The sequence below is a fragment of the Onychostoma macrolepis genome, unplaced genomic scaffold (genome assembly GCF_012432095.1).
Source record: "Onychostoma macrolepis isolate SWU-2019 unplaced genomic scaffold, ASM1243209v1 Scaffold243, whole genome shotgun sequence".
Taxonomy (NCBI): Eukaryota; Metazoa; Chordata; class Actinopteri; order Cypriniformes; family Cyprinidae; genus Onychostoma; species Onychostoma macrolepis.
In genome coordinates this window covers 1-7,009 of record NW_026704757.1, presented here as the reverse complement: position 1 = coordinate 7,009, position 7,009 = coordinate 1, and the positions used below count along the sequence as shown (strand labels likewise).

Below are 7,009 nucleotides of genomic sequence, written 5' to 3'. Positions count from 1 at the left end.
ACGCCCACACACAACGTCCAACTCTAACATCATTAGACATTGATCTTTTGTTAGTTTTAGGTTGTGGCATTAACTAACCAAAATCCAACGTCAAGCCAACGTCTTAAGCCAACGTCACATTGATGTCAAATACTGACATTTTTAGTGGTCAGGTATGGCAACCAAAACCCAACGCCTCGTAGATGTCATAATGGTAACGCTCCACACAACGTCAAACTCTAACATCATTAGACATTGATCTTTTGTTAGTTTTAGGTTGTGGCATTAACTAACCAAAATCCAACGCAAGCCAACGCCTTAAGCCAACGTCACATTGATGTCAAATACTGACATTTTTAGTGGTCAGGTATGGCAACCAAAACCCAACGCTCTAGATGTCATATTGGTAACGCCCACACAACGTCAACTCTAACATCATTAGACGTTGATCTTTTGTTAGTTTTAGGTTGTGGCATTAACTAACCAAAATCCAACGTCAAGCCAACGCTCTTAAGCCAACGTCACATTGATGTCAAATACTGACATTTAGTCGTCAGGTATGGCGACCAAAACCCAACGCCTTGTAGATGTCATATTGGTAACGCCCACACAACGTCCAAACTCTAACATCATTAGACATTGATCTTTTGTTAGTTTTAGGTTGTGGCATTAACTAACCAAAATCCAACGCCAAGCCAACAAGCCAATGTCACATTGATGTCAAACACTGACATTTTGTGGTCTGGTATGGCAACCAAAATCCAACGCCTCGTAGATGTCATAATGGTAACGCCCACACAACGTCAACTCTAACATCATTAGACGCATTGATCTTTTGTTAGTTTTAGGTTGTGGCATTAACTAACCAAAATCCAACGTCAAGCCAACGCTCAAGGCACTGTCACATTGACGTCAAACACTGACGCTTCCTAGGACTCTCTTATCCGACTCACTCAGTTCAATTCATGAGCTCTTCCCAGCGAGCTGACCATCAGACTCAGGGCCGGATTCACGAAAATCTTCTTCAGAAATAAGTTAAGTAATTTCTTAAAATAAATTCCACAAAGTTCGTAAGAATGTTCTTAAGTGCAGTTCTTGAAAATTCTTACTAAGTTCTCAAACATGTTCTTAAGAGCTGCTTGAATTTTTTTCTTGAGAAAAAATATGACAGTCTTTATCTGACTCAGTACACGACTGAAGACACACTGATAAACTCACACTTAAAGTATTGTTTATTTGCACTTCTTGCAGATTACCCTAATAATTACAATTAGGCGCTAAGACTATTTTGGCCGCTACCAGCTTGACTGGCGCCGCTTCGTGTTTTAATGTGCCGTGTTTTGAAAAGTTACTTTTAAAAGCCTGTCTCAATTTGCAGCCATCTCTTTCGCTCATTTTTGTGTTGTGTTTTGCGCTCACTTTCCATGTGAACGCTCGGTATGTGTGTCCGTGTTGCTACAGTAATACTGTGTATTATATAATACTGTGTATTATATATAAAAAGCAAAAGGTCTTGGAAGACACAATTATCGGCACAGGCAGCTAAAGCAAAGGGCCAGCGTGGGAGACCCCAATGGATTTCAAGTCCATCGCCTTAACCTCTCGGCCACGACCACGCCTGTCTGCGGCCCTCCAGCTCTCTTGGCTGCAGGCGGGCAAGACAGGACACCACCAAGCTTCAGACACAAAATCCATCTGAAGGATGAGGTGGCTAAAAGGAGCCCGGCGCCCCGCTGCTCGACGCAAAGGCTGCCGTGACCCGGATTCAACCGGGTTGCTGCGGCCACAACGCAGAGTACTAACCACTATACGATCACGGCGTGCCACTGGCCCACGGCTGTAAAAGGGTCCAGCGGCGTGTTTGTCCGTTGCAGAGAGGGAGCGCATGCCGCTGGGACGTGCAAAAATAGGCACTGCCGCTTCTCCTCGGCGCAGGCGAACAACGTAGTCGGCAGGATTCCAACCTGCGCTGGGAGACCCCAACGGATTTCTAGTCCATCGCCTTAATCACGCGGCCGCGACTACGGGGACCCGCGTGTCCTCTGCCCTGTTCTCGTGCAACACTGGCGCCTGACGCACTTGCACCCTAGCCAGCTCAGTCACCCAGCCGAGACTGCAAGCTAGCCCGGCAGCAGACAAAACAGCGGTCCCAACTAGGAGAAAGCAGGTGGCCACGTCTCATCCTGTGGACCTGGGTTTTTCAGTACCGACCCTTTGGACCCACAGCACTGCAAGTTTCCTAGGTCTCTCTTACCTGACTCACTCAGTTCACTTCGTGAGCGCTCTTTCCTAACGAGCTGACCATCAGACTCAGGTGTGCCAAGCGAGGGAGATGCACAAAAAGCGCGAGGCGCTGTGGGTCCCCCCGAGGAGGAACGAACACCGCTCTAGTAGTGAGTCAACGGTAGAGCTGGACCAGCGTGACAGCAAGCTGAGGCCGCCAACAATATGACAGCCGTTCGCCCGAACAGGGACTTGAACCCTGGACCCTCAGATTAAAAGTCTGATGCTCTACCGACTGAGCTATCCGGCTCTTGTGTTGCACAGCCCGGTTACGTTTCATACAACAGCAATATCCCCCACAAACCGCCGAGGAGAAGCCTACAAGAAATTACAGCAGAGAGAGCAAAGGCCTTGGAAGGAACAATTATCGGCACAGAAAACTAAGGCTAAAGGGCAAATGCTAACCGTAGTCGGCAGGGTTCGAACTCGCGCTGGGAGACCCCAATGGATTTCGAGTCCATCGCCTTAACCTCTCGGCCACAACCACGCCTGCGTGGGGCTCCAGCCTCTTGGCTGCAGGAGGGCAGCACAGGACGCCACCGAGCGCCAGACACAAAATCCAGCTGAAGGATGAGGTGGGAAAAGGGAGCCCGACGCCCCGTGGCTCGACGGCAAAAGGCTGCCGGACCCGGATTGCTGCGCGCCACAACGCAGAGTACTAACCACTATACGATCAGGGCGCCACTGTCCCACGGTTGCTAAAAGGGCCAGCGGCGTGTTTGTCCGATGCAGAGAGGGAGCGAAAAAGGAACAGACGCTCCTCGGCACGCAGACAAACAGCGAGTCGGCAGGATTCAACCCGCGCTGGGAGACCCCAATGGATTTCTAGTCCATCGCCTAACCACTCGGCCACGACTACGGCAACCTGGGAGTCCCAACTAGGAGAAAGCAGGTTACGCTTAATCCTGTGGACTTCCCACAGCACTGCACGCTTCCTAGACTCTTATCCGACTCACTCAGTTCAATTCATGAGCTTTTCCTAGCGAGCTGACCATCAGACTCAGGGCCGGATTCACGAAAATCTTCTTCAGAAATAAGTTAAGCAATTTCTTAAAATAAATTCCACAAAGTTCGTAAGAATGTTCTTAAGTGCAGTTCTTGAAAATTCTTACTAAGTTCTCAAACATGTTCTTAAGAGCTTTGAATTTTTTCTTGAGAAAAAATATGACAGTCTTTATCTGACTCAGTACACGACTGAAGACACACTGATAAACTCACACTTAAAGTATTGTTTATTTGCACTTCTTGCAGATTGCCCTAATAATTACAATTAGGCGCCAAGACTATTTTGGCCGCTACCAGCTTGACTGGCGCCGGCTTCGTGTTTTTAATGTGCCGTGTTTTGGAAAAGTTACTTTTAAAAGCCTGTCTCAATTTGCAGCCATCTCTTTCGCTCATTTTTGTGTTGTGTTTTTGCGCCACTTTCCATGTGAACGCTCGTATGTGTGTCCGTGTTGCTACAGTAATACTGTGTATTATATAATACTGTGTATTATATATAAAAAGCAAAAGGTCTTGGAAGACACAATTATCGGCACAGGCAGCTAAAGCAAAGGGCCAGCGTGGGAGACCCCAATGGATTTCAAGTCCATCGCCTTAACCTCTCGGCACGACACTACGCCTGTCTGCGGCCCTCCAGCTCTCTTGGCTGCAGGCGGCAAGACAGGACACCACCAAGCTTCAGACACAAAATCCATCTGAAGGATGAGGTGGCTAAAGGAGCCCGCGCCCCGTTGCTCGACGCAAAGGCTGCCGTGACCGGATTCGAACCGGGTTGCTGCGGCCACAACGCAGAGTACTAACCACTATACGATCACGGCGTGCCACTGGCCCACGGCTGTAAAAGGGTCCAGCGGCGTGTTTGTCCGCTGTAGAGAGGGAGCGCACAAGCCGCGCGTGGACGGCAAAAAAATAGGCACTGCCGCTTCTCTCGGCGCGTGCAGGCGAACAACGAGTCGGCAGGATTCCAACCGCGCTGGGAGACCCCAACGGATTTCTAGTCCATCGCCTTAATCACGCCGCGACTCACGGGACCCGCGTGTCCTCTGCCCTGTTCTCGCAACACTGGCGCCTGACGCACTTGCACCCTAGCCAGCTCAGTCACCCAGCCGAGACTGCAAGCTAGCCCGGCAGCAGACAAAACAGCGGTCCCAACTAGGAGAAAGCAGGTGGCCACGTCTCATCCTGTGGACCTGGGTTTTTCAGTACCGACCCTTTGGACCCACAGCACTGCAAGTTTCCTAGGTCTCTCTTACCTGACTCACTCAGTTCACTTCGTGAGCTTTTCCTAACGAGCTGACCATCAGACTCAGGTGTGCCAAGCGAGGGAGATGCACAAAAAGCGCGAGGCGCTGTGGGTCCCCCCGAGGAGGAACGAACACCGCTCTAGTAGTGAGTCAACGGTAGAGCTGGACCAGCGTGACAGCAAGCTGAGGCCGCCAACAATATGACAGCCGCTCGCCAACAGGGACTTCTGAACCCTGGACCTCAGATTAAAAGTCTGATGCTCTACCGACTTGAGCTATCCGGCTCTTGTGTTGCACAGCCCGGTTACGTTTCATACAACAGCAATATCCCCCACAAACCGCCGAGGAGAAGCCTACAAGAAATTACAGCAGAGAGAGCAAAGGCCTTGGAAGGAACAATTATCGGCACAGAAAACTAAGGCTAAAGGGCCATTGCTAACCGTAGTCGGCAGGGTTCGAACCTGCGCTGGAGACCCCAATGGATTTCGAGTCCATCGCCTTAACCTCTCGGCCACAACCACGCCTGCGCGCGGGCTCCAGCTCTCTTGGCTGCAGGAGGGCAGCACAGGACGCCACCGAGCGTCAGACACAAAATCCAGCTGAAGGATGAGGTGGGAAAAGGGAGCCCGACGTCCCCGTGGCTCGACGGCAAAAGGCTGCCGTGACCGGATTGCCGCGCCACAACGCAGAGTACTAACCACTATACGATCAGGGCGCGCCACTGTCCCACGGCTGCTAAAGGGCCAGCGCGTGTTTGTCCGATGCAGAGAGGGAGCGAAAAAGGAACAGACGCTTCTCCTCGGCACGCAGACAAACAGCGTAGTCGGCAGGATTCGAACCTGCGCGGGGAGACCCCAATGGATTTCTAGTCCATCGCCTTAACCACTCGGCCACGACTACGGCAACCTGGGAGTCCCAACTAGGAGAAAGCAGGCTGCTACGCTTAATCCTGTGGACTTCCCACAGCACTGCACGCTTCCTAGGACTCTCTTATCCGACTCACTCAGTTCAATTCATGAGCTTTTCCTAGCGAGCTGACCATCAGACTCAGGGGCCGGATTCACGAAAATCTTCTTCAGAAATAAGTTAAGTAATTTCTTAAAATAAATTCCACAAAGTTCGTAAGAATGTTCTTAAGTGCAGTTCTTGAAAAATTCTTACTAAGTTCTCAAACATGTTCTTAAGAGCTGCTTGAATTTTTTCTTGAGAAAAATATGACAGTCTTTATCTGACTCAGTACACGACTGAAGACACACTGATAAACTCACACTTAAAGTATTGTTTATTTGCACTTCTTGCAGATTACCCTAATAATTACAATTAGGCGCAAGACTATTTTGGCCGCTACCAGCTTGACTGGCGCCGGCTTCGTGTTTTTAATGTGCCGTGTTTTGGAAAAGTTACTTTAAAAAGCCTGTCTCAATTTGCAGCCATCTCTTTCGCTCATTTTTGTGTTGTGTTTTGCGCTCACTTTCCATGTGAACGCTTCGGTATGTGTGTCCGTGTTGCTACAGTAATATTGTGTATTATATAATACTGTGTATTATATATAAAAAGCAAAAGGTCTTGAAGACACAATTATCGGCACAGGCAGCTAAAGCAAAGGGCCAGCGTGGGAGACCCCAATGGATTTCAAGTCCATCGCCTTAACCTCTCGGCCACGACCACGGCAACCTGGGAGTCCCAACTAGGAGAAAGCAGGCTGCTACGCTTAATCCTGTGGACTTCCCACAGCACTGCACGCTTCCTAGGACTCTCTTATCCGACTCACTCAGTTCAATTCATGAGCGCTCTTTCCTAGCGAGCTGACCATCAGACTCAGGGCCGGATTCACTAAAATCTTCTTCAGAAATAAGTTAAGTAATTTCTTAAAATAAATTCCACAAAGTTCGTAAGAATGTTCTTAAGTGCAGTTCTTGAAAAATTCTTACTAAGTTCTCAAACATGTTCTTAAGAGCTGCTTGAATTTTTTCTTGAGAAAAATATGACAGTCTTTATCTGACTCAGTACACGACTGAAGACACACTGATAAACTCACACTTAAAGTATTGTTTATTTGCACTTCTTGCAGATTGCCCTAATAATTACAATTAGGCGCCAAGACTATTTTGGCCGCTACCAGCTTGACTGGCGCCGGCTTCGTGTTTTTAATGTGCCGTGTTTTGGAAAAGTTACTTTAAAAAGCCTGTCTCAATTTGCAGCCATCTCTTTCGCTCATTTTTGTGTTGTGTTTTTGCGCCACTTTCCATGTGAACGCTCGGTATGTGTGTCCGTGTTGCTACAGTAATATTGTGTATTATATAATACTGTGTATTATATATAAAAAGCAAAAGGTCTTGGAAGACACAATTATCGGCACAGGCAGCTAAAGCAAAGGGCCAGCGTGGGAGACCCCAATGGATTTCAAGTCCATCGCCTTAACCTCTCGGCCACGACTCACGCCTGTCTGCGGCCCTCCAGCTCTCTTGGCTGCAGGCGGCAAGACAGGACACCACCAAGCT

The 7,009-nt window shown here is 49.0% G+C and overlaps 4 non-coding genes across 4 annotated transcripts; all 4 read right to left on the bottom strand.

Annotated features, from left to right (window-relative positions):
• Positions 1–2,439: 2,439 nt before the first annotated feature.
• Positions 2,440–2,512, bottom strand: trnak-uuu (transfer RNA lysine (anticodon UUU)). Its single transcript has one exon. It is a non-coding gene; the product is annotated as a tRNA-Lys (tRNA).
• Positions 2,513–2,667: 155 nt separating this feature from the next.
• Positions 2,668–2,749, bottom strand: trnas-cga (transfer RNA serine (anticodon CGA)). The gene has a single exon. It is a non-coding gene; the product is annotated as a tRNA-Ser (tRNA).
• A 2,199-nt stretch (positions 2,750–4,948) lies between these two features.
• Positions 4,949–5,029, bottom strand: trnas-cga (transfer RNA serine (anticodon CGA)). The gene has a single exon. It is a non-coding gene; the product is annotated as a tRNA-Ser (tRNA).
• Positions 5,030–5,326: 297 nt separating this feature from the next.
• trnas-aga (transfer RNA serine (anticodon AGA)) lies at positions 5,327–5,408 on the bottom strand. Its single transcript has one exon. It is a non-coding gene; the product is annotated as a tRNA-Ser (tRNA).
• Between the last annotated feature and the right edge of the window lie 1,601 nt (positions 5,409–7,009).